Source organism: Nerophis ophidion, linkage group LG05 (genome assembly GCF_033978795.1).
Source record: "Nerophis ophidion isolate RoL-2023_Sa linkage group LG05, RoL_Noph_v1.0, whole genome shotgun sequence".
Lineage (NCBI taxonomy): Eukaryota > Metazoa > Chordata > Actinopteri > Syngnathiformes > Syngnathidae > Nerophis > Nerophis ophidion.
Genome location: NC_084615.1, coordinates 73,099,709 through 73,116,655, shown reverse-complemented (window position 1 = coordinate 73,116,655; position 16,947 = coordinate 73,099,709).

Below are 16,947 nucleotides of genomic sequence, written 5' to 3'. Positions count from 1 at the left end.
GCCACTTCATCTAGCTCTTCCCGGGGGATCCCAAGGTGTTCCCAGGCCAGCCGGGAGACATAGTCTTCCCAACGTGTCCTGGGTCTTCCCCGTGGCCTCCTACCGGTTGGATGTGCCCTAAACACCTCCCTAGGGAGGCGTTCGGGTGGCATCCTGACCAGATGCCCGAACCACCTCATCTGGCTCCTCTCGATCTGAAGGAGCAGTGGCTTTACTTTGAGTTCCTCCCGGATGACAGAGCTTCTCACCCTATCTCTAAGGGAGAGCCCCGCCACACGGCGGAGGAAACTCATTTCGACCGCTTGTACCCGTGATCTTATCCTTTCGGTCATGACCCAAAGCTCATGACCATAGGTGAGGATGGGAACCTAGATCGACCGGTAAATTGAGAGCTTTGCCTTCCGGCTCAGCTCCTTCTTCACCACAACGGATCGGTACAACGTCCGCATTACTGAAGACGCCGCACCGATCCGCCTGTCGATCTCACGATCCACTCTTCCCCCACTCGTGAACAAGACTCCTAGGTACTTGAACTCCTCCACTTGGGGCAGGGTCTCCCCCCCAACCCGGAGATGGCATTCCACCCTTTTCCGGGCGAGAACCATGGACTCGGACTTGGAGGTGCTGATTCTCATTCCGGTCGCTTCACACTCGGCTGCGAACCGATCCAGTGAGAGTATGACGGGTACCAAAATGTATTTTGATACTTTTTGATACTGTTAGGTAAGCTTCTAAATAAGGGGGACCACAAAAAAATGGCATCATTGGTTTTATTCTAACAAAAGCATTAAACATGTTTCTTATTGCTATCGAAGAACATTTTTGTGTCATGATCCATGGTCTAGCTCATGTTTTGATTATGTTCTGTTAGTTTTGGACTCCCTTAATTCCTGTTTTGTGCACACCTGGGTTTTTTTTTGGTCACCATGGTTCACCTGCCTCTGGTTAGTGGTCCCACGCTCAGAGGTTGTCAACCACTAATCAGAGAGCTATTTATTCACCTTGCTCGCCACGCTCAGTCTGGTGTCATTGATTGCCACAGGCACCTGTTATGTGGGTTTTGCCTTGTCCATAGTCTATGCTTAGTATTTGCTTTAGCTTCGAGTGCAATCAAGCACGTGGTTCTGTCGGCTCGTTTTCTTTTTTTTGTAATACTTTGATTTTGAGGAATAAGTCATGCTCTTACCTGCAAACTTTGTCCGGAGTTGTCCGTCTGCATTCCTGGGAGAACGACCCGGCAGTAACCTGAGAAAACCCCGACGTGACATTTTGTCCTTAAAGGCCTACTGAAATGAGATTTTCTTATTTAAACTGGGATAGCAGGTCCATTCTATGTGTCATATTTGATCATTTCGCGATATTGCCATATTTTTGCTGAAAGGATTTAGTAGAGAACATCCACGATAAAGTTCACAACTTTTGGTTGCTAACAGAAAAGCCCTGCCTTCACATCCTCACATTGTTTTTAATGGGAGCATCCAACAAAAAGAGCTATTTGGACCGGGAAAATGCCAATTCCCCCATTAATTTGAGCGAGGATGAAAGATTCGTATTTGAGGATATTGATGGCGACGGACGAGAGAGAAAAAAAATGCGATTGCATTGGGACGGATTCAGATGTTTTTAGACACATTTACTAGGATAACTCTGGGAAATCCCTTATCTTTCTATTGTTTTGCTAGTGTTTTAGTGAGTTTTACAGTACCTGATAGTCGGAGGGGTGTGTGTCCACGGGTGTCTTGACGCCAGTGTCTTAGGGAAGTCGATGGCAGCTTTATGGACGGCGCAAACTCCGCTGATCTCCGGTAAGAAGCGACTTTTTACCACAATTTTCTCACCCAAACCTGCCGGTTGACATTCGGTCGGGATCCATGTCCGCTTGACCGCTCTGATCTTCACCTCCGGGAATTTTAAACAAGGAATCACCGTGTGTTTGTGTGGCTAAAGGCTAAAAGCTTCCCAACTCCATCTTTCTACTTTGACTTCTCCAATATTAATTGAACAAATTGCAAAAGATTCAGCAACACAGATGTCCAAAATTCTGTGTAATCATGCGGTTAAAGCAGACGACTTTTAGCTGTGTGTGTGCGCAGCGCTAATATTTCCTAACAGTCCGTGACTTCACACATACACGTCGTCATTCCGCGATGTTTTCAAGAAGAAACTCCCGGGAAATTTAAAATTGCAATTTAGTAAACCAAAAAGTCCGTATTGGCATGTGTTGCAATGTTAATATTTCATCATTGATATATAAACTATCAGACTGCATGGTGGGTAGTAGTGGGTTTCAGTAGGCCTTTAAATAAAATAGTGAACAAAAATAAACAATTTGTGTTTTAGTAGAAAGTAAGCAAACAAAGGCTCCTATTTGGTCTGCTGACATATGCTGTAACATATTGTGTCATTTATCATTCTATGTTGTCAAAATTATGAGGGACAAACTGTAAAAAATATTATTAATCCACTTGTTCATTTACTGTTAATATCTGGTTACTTTGTCTTTTAACATGTTTTATCTACACTTCTGTTAAAATGTAATAATCACTTATTCTTCTGTTGTTTGGATGATACTGCAAATTTAGGTACCAATCTGATAACAAGTAGTTACAGGATCATACATTGGTCATTTTCCAAATCCTCATGTGTCCAGGGACATATTTCCAGAGTTTATAAACATAATATACATTTTTGAAAAAGGATAAAAGATTTTGTGACGATTAAAAAATATTAATGTAATCATAGTAGTATGGACTAGATACGCTCCTGTACTTGGTATCATTACAGTGGATGTCAGGTGTAGATCCACCCATGGCATTTGTTTACATTCAGGGTGCCCGCTTGCTATTAACGGTTAGCCATTGTATCCTGCTACAGTGTGTTGTGAAGTATGTTTAGCTATTCCTCGTCCTGCAGGGATGATACTTGTAAGAAACTTACTTTATTTGTCGTCATGGAGGCGATGATTAGTGATTTAAAAGTAGCTAAAACACTACCCACTACTACCGACCACACAGTCTGATAGTTTATATATCAATGATGAAATATTAACATTGCAACACATGCCAATACGGCCTTTTTAGTTTACTAAATTGCAATTTTAAATTTCCCGAGAAGTGTCGTGTTGAAAACGTCGCGGAATGATGACGCGTGCGTTTGATGTTGTATCGGACATTATTTTCCAGCCCGATCCAAGCTATATGTAGTCCGCTTTAATCGCATAATTAGACAGTATTTTGGACATCTGTGTTGCTGAATCTTTTGCAGTTTGTTCAATTAATAATGGAGAAGTCAAAGTAGAAAGATGGAGTTGGGAAGCTTTAGCCTTTAGCCACACAAACACACGGTGTTTCCTTGTTTAAAATTCCCGGAGGTGAAGCTTTACTATGGATCAGAGCGGTCAAGCGAACATGGATCCCGACTACATGTCAACCGGCAGTTTTCGGTGAGAAAATCCGCTTAGCATCTGTCCTTCTGCAGCTGCAGTGACTTCTCTCAGAGACTCTGGCGTCAAAACACACGTGGCCACACCCCTCCGACTTTCAGGTACTATTTAACTCACTAAAACACTAGCAACATAATAAGCAGATAAGGGATTTCCCAGAATTATCTGCAATCGCCTTTTTTTTTTTTTTCTAGTCCTTCACTCTAAATTTCCTCATCCACGAATCTTTCATCCTCGCTCAAATTAATGAGGAAATGGTCACTTTCTCAATCCGAATAGCTCTAGCTCCTGCTGGCTATGATTGTAAACAATGTGAGGATGTGAGGAGCCCTCACACCCGTGACGTCACGCGCACATCGTCTGCTACTTCCGGTAAAGGCAAGGCTTTTTTATCAGCACCAAAAGTTGCGAACTTTATCGTGGATGTTCTCTACTAAATCCTTTCAGCAAAAATATGGCAATATCGCGAAATGATCAAGTATGACACATAGAATGGACCTGCTATCCCCGTTTAAAGCATGTTGAACTCTAACTCTAACTTATAATAATAATAATTCACCCCTATACAATATTCTGCCTTAATACCCTACTGTGCAATACTACCCTTTGAGTGCAATACGTCCGACACTAAATTGTTATTTATTACTTCGGTACTCTTGTCTTGTTCTGCATATTGTACAGTATTTTGTATTTCTATAGTGTTTTGTATATTGTACAGGATTGCTTATTATTTTCATTGGATAGTAGTCTGTTTATTTCAATTATTAGTTTTTCCTTTATTACCTTGTGTTATTTATTTCACCCCCATATTTTGTTCCCACAACCACACCTTAAGTTGGAGTCTTTAATCTCGTTATATGCAAATATAATGACAATCAATCATCAATCAATCAATGTTTACTTATATAGCCCTAAATCACTAGTGTCTCCAAGGGCTGCACAAACCACTACGACATCCTCGGTAGGCCCACATAAGGGCAAGGAAAACTCACACCCAGTGGGACGTCGGTGACAATGATGACTATGAGAACCTTGGAGAGGAGGAAAGCAATGGATGTCGAGCGGGTCTAACATGATACTGTGAAAGTTCAATCCATAATGGATCCAACACAGTCACGAGAGTCCAGTCCAAGCGGGTCCAACACAGCAGCGAGAGTCCCGTTCACAGCGGAGCCAGCAGGAAACCATCCCAAGCGGAGGCGGATCAGCAGCGCAGAGATGTCCCCAGCCGATACACAGGCGAGCAGTACATGGCCACCGGATCGGACCGGACCCCCTCCACAAGGGAGAGTGGGACATAGGAGAAAAAGAAAAGAAACGGCAGATCAACTGGTCTAAAAAGGGAGTCTATTTAAAGGCTAGAGTATACAAATGAGTTTTAAGGTGAGACTTAAATGCTTCTACTGAGGTGGCATCTCGAACTGTTACCGGGAGGGCATTCCAGAGTACTGGAGCCCGAACGGAAAACGCTCTATAGCCCTCAGACTTTTTTTGGGCTCAAGGAATCACTAATAAGCCGGAGTCTTTTGAACGCAGATTTCTTGCCGGGACATATGGTACAATACAATCGGCAAGATAGGATGGAGCTAGACCGTGTAGTATTTTATACGTAAGTAGTAAAACCTTAAAGTCACATCTTAAGTGCACAGGAAGCCAGTGCAGGTGAGCCAGTACAGGCGTAATGTGATCAAACTTTCTTGTTCTTGTCAAAAGTCTAGCAGCCGCATTTTGTACCAACTGTAATCTTTTAATGCTAGACATGGGGAGACCCGAAAATAATACGTTACAGTAATCGAGGCGAGACGTAACAAACGCATGGATAATGATCTCTGCGTCTTTAGTGGACAGAATGGAGCGATAAAGTCCATTCTATTCTATTCTAAATAAGAAAATCTCATTTCAGTAGGCCTTTAAAGCACCTCTTCTTGAGGGCATTTCCGTGTTATAACTTCACATTTACCTTTAGTTTTTACACCAAAATGCGTCCGTTCCCCCTTTTCTGTGTCTGTTTGTAAGTACTCCTTGACTGTGCACTGCCGAACATGCTTCTCTGCTCGCAAAACCATTAACGTGATGGCGCGACGTCATGCACGGGAAGCGGTACTTTTCCAACAAGAGTATACTACCGTTTTTGATTCATTAGTACCACGATACTATACCGTAGAACCCTAGTCGGTGTTCACAAGTATGAAGTATGCAGCTGCTTCTGCTCCATCAGTCAATCCATCAGTCCATGGCTCAGTCAAACCAGGGGATTTAGCTGAGTGGTTGCCTTGGCAACTGGTAACTTACCAAAGCAGAAATTATAGACGGAATGAGAAATGTATTCTGCATGTTAATGAAATATAAATTAATAGAACATTGAACAATGAGCCCGCTTTTAATTTGACACTTTAGTTAAAAAGCTTACTAAATATTTATAAAATGAATATGAAAAAAAAAATGTTGTAATTCACAAGCTTAGATCAGGAGTAGAGTTTGGAAAACAACAAACTGGTTCTTTTTTATGGTTGATATTAAAAGATATTTTGTTAATTAACAAATGATCAAGCATTCACTTTGTTCCGAATAAATGACTACAAAATAAGTCTGCTATTTTCTTAAAAACACCAGCACTTTTATGTTAGTTTTATTTTTTGCCTTTTTGATTTTCAAACAGTAATGTTCCTAATTTTTCTCCTATGTCCCACTCTCCCTTGTGGAGGGGGTCCGGTCCGATCCGGTGGCCATGTACTGCTTGCCTGTGTATCGGCTGGGGACATCTCTGCGCTGCTGATCCGCCTCCGCTTGGGATGGTTTCCTGCTGGCTCCGCTGTGAACGGGACTCTCGCTGCTGTGTTGGATCCGCTTTGGACTGGACTCTCGCGACTGTGTTGGATCCATTATGGATTGAACTTTCACAGTATCATGTTAGACCCGCTCGACATCCATTGCTTTCCTCCTCTCCAAGGTTCTCATAGTCATCATTGTCACCGACGTCCCACTGGGTGTGAGTTTTCCTTGCCCTTATGTGGACCTACCGAGGATGTCGTAGTGGTTTGTGCAGCCCTTTGAGACACTAGTGATTTAGGGCTATATAAGTAAACATTGATTGATTGATTGATTGATTGATAATTAAAACATGTAATTTGAACATCTTATTTAAGCCAAATCCAAAGAGTGTCTCGTTCATTCGAAAATGAATGAAGTCCAGTTTTTCAATCACAACCCGGAACGAAGGGCCTTCATCTTCCTCGCTTAATGAGGCTGAATCCTCCCAAAGTGCTCCAGCGGCAGACTAAATAAGGCCCCCACCTTTTGTCCTGACATGCCTCCCGCTCATAAATTCCCTCACGCCCACGGAAGAAGCGCGGAGGGAGAAAAACGAACGCTATCAGAAGGATAACATTTCTTTGACACGCACAACCTTGTGTAAGAATATATCTGTATCCTGCTGACATGTGATCTTCCAAATCTATCCGGGACAACGGAGCACCTAACAAATGTTCTCAAGCGGCGTCATTTATCGATTTCAGGAGCGTTTGATGGCAGCGGATATGATAGCACGTACTGTAGAAACAATATGGCCACTCTCAGACAGCACACACTTCAGGCCTAATCTAAAGCTCTAAAGCAGGGGTCTCAAACTCAATTTACCTGGGGGCCACTGGATGCAGAAACTGAGAAAAGATTTCTTCAAATAATCTAACATGCACTTTTTAATGACTTCACCCTTTTTGAATGGCTTTCCCACCCTAGCAACATACTTGCCAACTCTCGCGATCTTTCCGGGAAACACACAAATATCAGTGCCCCTCCCAACAATTCCCCCGGTTTTCACCCGGACAACAACAATATTAATCAATCAATCAATCAATGTTTACTTACATAGCCCTAAATCACTAGTGTCTCAAAGGGCTGCACAAACCACTACGACATCCTCGGTAGGCCCACATAAGGGCAAGGAAAAACTCACACCCAGTGGGACGTCGGTGACAATGATGACTATGAGAACCTTGGAGAGGAGGAAAGCAATGGATGTCGAGCGGGTCTAACATGTGAAAGTTCAATCCATAATGGATCCAACACAGTCGCGAGAGTCCAGTCCAAAGCGGATCCAACACAGCAGCGAGAGTCCCGTTCACAGCGGAGCCAGCAGGAAACCATCCCAAGCGGAGGCGGATTAGCAGCGCAGAGATGTCCCCAGCCGATACACAGGCAAGCAGTACATGGCCACCGGATCGGACCGGACCCCCTCCACAAGGAAGAGTGGGACGTGCTGAGATGGCACTGCCTTTATCGTCCTCTACAACCTGCCGTCTCGTCCGCTTGTCCAGTGTGCCGGCCCCGGTCACATTTTATACGCGGCTACGGAAATGACTGCAAATTTAAATCTTATTTCAAAGTCTTTTGAATTTCTTTTCAAGTTTTTGTTCTAAAAAAATCTAGAAGAAATAATGATTTGTCTTTGTTAGAAATACAGCTTGGGCCAATTTGTTATATATTCTAACAAACTGCAGATTGGATTTTTAACCTATTTAAAACATGTCGTCAAAATTCTAAAATCAATCTTAATCGGGAAAAATGACTAATGATTTTCCACAAATTATTTTTTTTATTTTTTCTAAAAGATTCAAAAAAGCTAGTTTTTTTCTTATTTTTTTTTTCAGTTAAATTTTGAATTTTCAAGAGTCGCAATAGAAGATAAATTATGTTTCAAAATGTAATTTTCCTTTTTTTCCTGTTTTGTCCTCTTTTAAAAAGTTCAATTCAGTGTTTTTTCATCATTTATTCTCTACAAAAACCTTCAGTAAAAGGAAAAAAAAATGTACGACGAATGACAGACAGAAATACCAATTTTTTCATATATATATATATATATATATATATATATATCCATCCATTTTCTACCGCGTATTCCCTTTTGGGGTCGCGGGGGGCGCTGGCGCCTATCTCAGCTACAATTGGGCGGATGGCTGTGTACACCCTGGACTCGTTGCCACCTCATCGCAGATATATATATATATATATATACATATATATATATATATATATATATATATATATATATATGTATATATATATTAAAGGTAAATTGAGCAAATTTGCTATTTCTGGCAATTTATTTAAGTGTGTATCAAACTGGTAGCCCTTTGCATTAATCAGTACCCGAGAAGTAGCTCTTGGTTTCAAAAAGGTTGGTGACCCCTGCTGTAGATCAAAACAAATAATTGTCATAATCCGTTGCCCGGATCATGTTTTGTCTGGTTTTTGACTACCTCGGTTCTGTTTTCAGCACCCTTGGGTTTGTTTGTCTTTGGTTACCATGGGTGCTGATTAGTTTCACCTGCCTCTGATTAGTGTAGTTGGGGACCACTGGCCTAGTGGGTAGAGAGGCCGTGCCAGAAACCTGAGGGTTGCAGGTTCCCTCCCTGCCTCTTAGCATCCAAATCGCTGCTGTTGTGTCCTTGGGCAGGACACTTCACCCTTGTTGCTCACACTGGTGAAATGATGATGGGTGGTGGTCAGAGGGGCAGTAGGCACAAACTGGCAGCCACGCTTCTGTTAGCCTATCCCAGGGCAGCTGTGGCTATGAAAGTAGCTTACCACCACAAGGAGTGAATGAATGATGGGTTCTCACTTCACTGTGAAGCGTTTTGAGTGTCTGGAAAAGCACTATATAAATCTAGTCCTTTATTATTATATTATCCTAGACCAGGGGTCTCAGACAGGAGACGTTATTTTGCGGCCCCCACCTTAATATGAAAGTTTAATGATAGTGCGGGCCACAAGTTTTATATGAATGGCGCTTGACAGCGTTGTGTTATTTGGGTCCAAAATGGCTCCTTTAACATTCTGGGTTGCCTACCCCTGCATTAGTGGAAAAGCGGCAAATGAGTGAAAGCGACTGAGACGTTGCCATGGAGACGAGGGTTTTCTTACGTGCCTAGCTGGAGTCACACCGCGACTCCTGTCTGTCAGTAATAACAGTACCCGATAACCTGGACCAATTCAGACCGTTTTTTTGTGTTTTTTATTGTTCAATTTGCATTGCCTCACACGATGAACACTACATATACAGTGGGGCAAAAAAGTATTTAGTCAGCCACCGATTGTGCAAGTTCTCCCACTTAAAATGATGACAGAGGTCTCTAATTTTCATCATAGGTACACTTCAACTGTGAGAGACAGAATGTGAAGAAAAAAATCCAGGAATTCACATTGTAGGAATTTAAAAGAATGTATTTGTAAATTATGGTGGAAAATAAGTATTTGGTCAAAAATTCAAAGCTCTCACTGATGGAAGGAGGTTTTGGCTCAAAATCTCACGATACATGGCCCCATTCATTCTTTCCTTAACACGGATCAATCGTCCTGTCCCCTTAGCAGAAAAACAGCCCCAAAGCATGATGTTTCCTTCCCCATGCTTCACAGTAGGTCTGGTGTTCTTGGGATGCAACTCAGTATTCGTCTTCCTCGAAACACGACGAGTTGAGTTTTTACCAAAAAGTTCTATTTTGGTTTCATCTGACCACATGACATTCTCCCAATCCTCTGCTGTATCATCCATGTATCCATTTTGGTATAAACTCAACTCGTCGTGTTTGGAGGAAGAAGAATACTGAGTTGCAACCCAAGAACACCATACCTACTGTGAAGCATGGGGGTGGAAACATCATGCTTTGGGGCTGTTTTTCTGCTAAGGGGACAGGACGATTGATCCGTGTTAAGGAAAGAATGAATGGGGCCATGTATCGGGAGATTTTGAGCCAAAACCTCCTTCCATCAGTGAGAGCTTTGAATGGTTGACCAAATACTTATTTTCCACCATAATTTACAAATAAATTCTTTAAAATTCCTACAATGTGAATTCCTGGATTTTTTTTCCACATTCTGTCTCTCACAGTTGAAGTGTACCTATGATGAAAATTACAGACCTCTGTCATCATTTTAAGTGGGAGAACTTGCACAATCGGTGGCTGACTAAATACTTTTTTTGCCCCTCTGTATTAATACATGACGCCGTCACGTTATTCGCACGCTATCCCGGTACTTTCCGGGATAGCGTACTTTCCTTCGCTATCCGCCGACCTCCGTGTTGCTGTAGGGAGGAAAAGCGGAACGACACACATTGCGGAAATAACATTATTCTCCATGTGTCGGCTAAATACAAATATATTCCACAACCCCAAACATGTCTTTTTCAAAGCCTGCTGTCAGGTTCGTCCCTGACAGTGTGGTTATGTTTTAGTTTTTTTCTTCTGCATTTGTCTTTGTTTCCTCTGTGTGTGTAGTATTTCCTGTCAGCGCTCTTATTTTGTCTGTTTCTCCCTGAGTGCTGTGTCCCCTCAGCTATGGCTGATGGGCACCTGGCCATACCTGGTGTCAATCAGCCCACTCCTTTTTAGACCAGTCAGTGCTGGATTATTGTTACTTCTGTATTGTCGTTGCTACCTGTCGTGTCTTGTCAATGCAGCGTTACGGTAAGCTAGGTTCGGTAGCTGTTTGTAGCTTACTGTCTTTTGTTCCCTGCTTCCAGTTTTCTTTGTTCATAGCCACGTTTGTTAACCGCCTTTTTTTTTGTACCCTTTTGTTCGGTTTTTGTCTTAGTGTTTTATTAAATCATTTTTACCTGCAAAACGCCTGCCTCCTTCTCTGCATCTTGGGGTTTGCCACCAACTAACTCTGACACCTGCGGTGAAGAGAAAGGTTAGCGATGAGCAAAGACAGTTCCAGGAAATGTGGGAGATATTTCGATATTTCTTTGTGTCTTATTTGCACTGAGAAAGTTGCGGTGCACAAGGAATACAATTTGAAACGTCATTATAAAACTAGACATGCTGAGGAGTATACAACATTTTTTTTAAGAAATCTTTTCTTGCGGCCCAGCCTCACCCAGACTCTGCATCCAGTGGCCCCCAAAGTAAATTGAGTTTGAGACCCCTGTCCTAAACTGTCCAACAAGTTTTTAAAAAATATCACCCCATTTAAATAGGGGTTATGGTTTGGGCATTGGTTTATTTCAAACATGCATACAGCTACAATATGATGCATCGCCTTTTTCCAGTTTCTCATTACAACATGTCCGAAAAGGAGTAGGAAAACTGTTTCATATTGCTCACTCACATTATAAATGATAAAACAGTTGTTTATAACTTATGATTGACATTCTGAGATGAATGAGTCTCTAATTTTTGGATAAGTTTAATGAAGTTAATAATGTAAAACATTACAACTTTATAATACTACATCCATCCATCTTTTTCCGCTAATCCGAGGTCGGGTCGCGGGGTCAGCAGCCTAAGCAGGGAAGCCCAGACTTCCCTCTACCCAGCCACTTCGTCCAGCTCTTCTCGGGGGATCCCGAGGCGTTCCCAGGCCAGCCGGGAGACATAGTCTTCCCAACGTGTCCTGGGTCTTCCCCGTGGCCTCCTACCGGTTGGACGTGCCCTAAACACCTCCCTAAGGAGGCGTTCGGGTGGTATCCTGACCAGATGCCCGAACCACCTCATCTGGCTCCTCTCGATGTGGAGGAGCAGCGGCTTTACTTTTTGGCTCCTCCCGGATGGCAGAGCTTCTCACCCTATCTCTAAGGGAGAGCCCCGCCACCCGGCGAAGAAAACTCATTTCGGCCGCTTGTACCCGTGATCTTATCCTTTCGGTCATGACCCAAAGCACATGACCATAGTTGAGGATGGGAACGTAGATCGACCGGTAAATTGAGAGCTTTACCCACCGGCTCAGCTCCTTCTTCACCACAACGGATCGGTACATCGTCCGCATTACTGAAGACGCCGCACCGATCCGACTGTCGATCTCACGATCCACTCTTCCCTCACTCGTGAACAAAACTCCTAGGTACTTGAACTCCTCCACTTAGGGCAGGGTCTCCTCCCCAACCCGGAGATGGCACTCCACCCTTTTTCGTGAGAAAACCATAATTTTAATAACTAGTGCTAACATTAAATTCTGGGCCCCCATACACAAAACAACTAAAGGGTCCACCACCCTGAACCCTACGTTTCCGCCCCATATGGACCCACGTCGTATGCTCACATGCACTTAAAAACTGATTGTTGCCCACATATGCGGTTTTCTCCAAGGTTTCCCATAGTCACTGTCACTGACGTAACACTGGGGTGAGTTTTTCCTTGCCCTTATGTGGGCTCAGTACCGAGGATGTTGTTGTGGTTTGTGCAGCCCTTTGAGACACTTGTGATTTAGGGCTATATAAATAAACATTGATTGATTGATTGATTGAGTTAAACAGCCATTCATGGGTTTTTTTAGAAATTAAATGTCTTATATATATATATATATATATATATACATATATACATATATATCTAAGTGTGTGTGTATATATATATACACATATATATATATATATATATATATATATATATATATATATAAGTAGCCAGCCATAGTGTGCATTTAATGATCAAATTTAAAGGCCTACTGAAACCCACTACTACCGACCACGCAGTCTGATAGTTTATATATCAATGATGAAATATTAACATTGCAACACATGCCAATACGGCCTTTTTAGTTTACTAAATTGCAATTTTAAATTTCCCGCAGAGTTTCTTGTTGAAAACATCGCGGAATGATGACGCGTGCGCGTGACGTCACGGACTGTAAAGGACATATTAGCTCAGCACCATTTGTAGCTAAAAGTCATCTTTTTTTATCGCGCAATTAATCTGTGTTGCTGAATCTTTTGCAATTTGTTCAATTAATATTGGAGAAGTCAAAGTAGAAAGATGAAGGTGGGAAGCTTTAGCCTTTAGCCACACAAACACACGGTGATTCATTGTTTAAAATTCCCGGAGGTGAAGCTTTACTATGAATCAGAGCGGTCAAGCGAACATGGATCCCGACCACTTGTCAACCGGCAGGTTTCGGTGAGAAAATTGTGGTAAAAAGTCGCCTCTTACTGGAGATAAGCTGAGTTTGCGCCGTCCATGCAGCTGCCGTCGACTTCCCTCGGAGACCGGCATCAAGACACCCGTGGACACACCCCTCCGACTATCAGGTACTATTAAACTCACTAAAACACTAGCAACACAATAGAAAGATACGGGATTTCCCAGAGTTATCCTAGTAAATGTGTCTAAAAACATCTGAATCCGTCCCAATTTTATCGCCTTTTTTTTTTTCTAGTCCTTCGCTATCAAGATCATCATCCACGAATCTTTCATCCTCGCTCAAATTAATGGGGAAATTGTCGTTTTCTCAGTCCGAATAGCTCTTTTTGTTGGAGGCTCCCATTAAAAACAATGTGAGGATGTGAGGAGCCCTCACCTTTGTGACGTCATCGTCTGCGACTTCCAGTAAAGGCAAGGCTTTTTTATTAGCGACCAAAAGCTGCAAACTTTATCGTCGATGTTCTCTACTAAATCCTCTCAGCACAAATATGGCAATATCGTGAAATGATCAAGTATGACACATAGAATGGACCTGCTATCCCCGTTTAAATAAGAACATTTCATTTCAGTAGGCCTTTAAATTCAACATTCAGAGTTTCCCACCATATGGTAAATCAACTCAAACATCAGTTTTGTTGACAAGTTGATTGATTGATTGATTGATTGATTGATTGATTGATCGATTGATTGATTGATTGATTGATTGATTGATTGATTGATTGATTGATTGATTGATTGATTGATTGATTGATTGATTGATTGATTGATTGATTGATTGATTGATTGATTGATTGATCGATTGATTGATTGATACTTTTATTAGTAGATTGCACAGTTCAGTACATATTCCGTACAATTGACCACTAAATGGTAACACCCGAATACGTTTTTCAACTTGTTTAAGTCGGGGTCCACGTTAATCAATTCATGGTACACATATATACTATCAACATAATACAGTCATCACACAAGTTAATCATCATAGTATGTACATTGAATTATTTACATTATTTACAATCCGGGGGGTGGGATGAGGAGCTTTGGTTGATATCAGAACTTCAGTCATCAACAATTGCATCAACAGAGAAATGTGGACATTGAAACAGTGTAGGTCTTATTTAGTAAGATATGTACAGCCAGCAGAGAACATAGTGAGTTCAGATAGCATAAGAACAAGTATATACATTAGAAGTACATTTTAGTTGTTTATAATCCGGGGAGATGGGATGTGAATGGAGGAGGGTATTAGTAAAGTGTTGAAGTTGCCTGGAGGTGTTGTTTTAGAGCGGTTTTGAAGGAATATAGAGATGCACTTACTTTTACACCTGTTGGGAGTGCATTCCACATTGATGTGGCATAGAAAGAGAATGAGTTAAGACCTTTGTTAGATCGGAATCTGGGTTTAACGTGGTTTGTGGAGCTCCCCCTGGTGTTGTGGTTATGGTGGTCATTTACGTTAAGGAAGTAGTTTGACATGTACTTCGGTATCAAGGAGGTGTAGCGGATTTTATAGACTAGGCTCAGTGCAAGTTGTTTGACTCTGTCCTCCACCCTGAGCCAGCCCACTTTGGAGAAGTGGGTTGGATTGAGGTGTGATCTGGGGTGGAGGTCTAAAAGTAACCGGATTAGCTTATTCTGGGATGTTTGGAGTCTAGATTTGAGGGTTTTGGAGGTGCTGGGGTACCAGGAGGCGCAAGCGTAATCGAAGAAGGGTTGAATGAGAGTTCCCGCTAGAATCCTCAAGGTGCTTTTGTTGACCAGAGAGGAGATTCTGTAGAGGAATCTCGAATCTTTCATCCTCGCTCAAATTAATGGGGAAATTGTCATTTTCTCGGTCCGAATAGCTCTTTTTGTTGGAGGCTCACCCTTGTGACGTCATCGTCTGCGACTTCCGGTAAAGGCAAGGCTTTTTTATTAGCGACCAAAAGTTTCGAAATGTATCATCGATGTTCTCTACTAAATCTTTTCAGCAAAAATATGGCAATATCGCGAAATGATCAAGTATGACACATAGAATGGACCTGCTATCCCCGTTTAAATAAGAAAATCTCATTTCAGTAGGCCTTTAAACTCAACATTCAGAGTTTCCCACCTTATGGTAAATCAACTCGAACTCCAGTTTTGTTGATAAGTTAGCATAGTTTAGTTCTCTGCGGCCCACGAACCAAAATGAGGACAATTGTTTTACTCCTTTTTAAACATAGAAAACTCCATGGGAAAATGTAAAGTTCAAAAACTCGTTCTGCTTTGGTAGTTTTAATTGGTTTGTCGCTATTAAATCATCCAACCGTTGAGGATGCAAGCTGCATCTATGCAGATAAACACTGGAAGAGGTCTGTCCCAACTTTTTCCCACTATTTACCACAACTTGGCATCAAATCCAGTGCTCTATTTTTGAATAGACTCTCTCAGAAACACTTTTTTTCTGGCACGGACAGAGCTCATAGGGGCAGGACTCGATGGACTCAGTGGTTACTCAGTGAAAAAAAGTCATTCGGCACATGTGAAACTCGCCATAGACGATAAAAACACTGGCCTTGAGAAACATCGTCGTCCAATTTTCCCACATCACGTAAATGTCCTCACGTTAGACACAATCAAGAGCAGGGGGGGTGACTCAGCCAACATTTCATCTGCGAACCATGTAGACTTCTCTGGCATTCTTATCACAATAGAGCATTGCCGTTTTCGCCGTCTTATCATATCGTAGACCACATGTTGCTTCTGTCCCTGCGTACGTTCGATAAAAACAGGACTTTATGTTTTCCCTGTTGCAGCTTTTTTTTTTTTTTATCCACCTGCTGAGGTTATTTTCTATGAATGTCACCTGGGTTGCTGAGTGACAATAAAATTACATTTTTTTTTGTGTGTGTTGGTTTTGTTTTTAAGACGGAGCAATTTCCCAGAAACTAATCAGCGGGGATGTGTGAGGGGTCGTGTACATTGTGTGCACTTGTCTCTTGATCGGTCTCTGTCAGAACCATTCTGACACATTCCCCTCGAGTGTGCGCCGACAAGCAGACAGACACTGAGCGGCAGAATGAAGATTTGAATGCATGGGGGACAAATGGAGCTTATTAAGGTGCCAAACTTGCTGAAGGGGGTTTCCGAGAAAACACATTCCTGCGTGAAATATTGCGGAATCTCCCCATAAATCTAATTGTGAGTCCGCCCGTATGCAGGAAATATTAGTTAATTAAGGTGTCATTGAACCGGGTGGGTGGCGTGACAGAAAAATCCATTGTCTCCATTAGCATGGTAACTGTATCTATTTGCATGTCAAATGTCAGAGAGACTATTGGATTGCAATGTGACAAAGGCATGTTTCATTCATCTGGTTACATGACACTTCTGCTCGCAGAAAACAGCACGAGAGTGCCTGCCGATCAGTCACTGAAGGTCATTATAATGGGTAAGGATTATTGTATTCGTCATTACTTCAAAGATGTTATTCAATCGCAATCATCATGTCTCAATGCTGGGTCCATACTTGCCAACCTTGAGACCTCCGAATTTGGGAGATGGGGTATTTCTTTTATATATATATATATATATATATATATATATATATATATATATATATATATATAT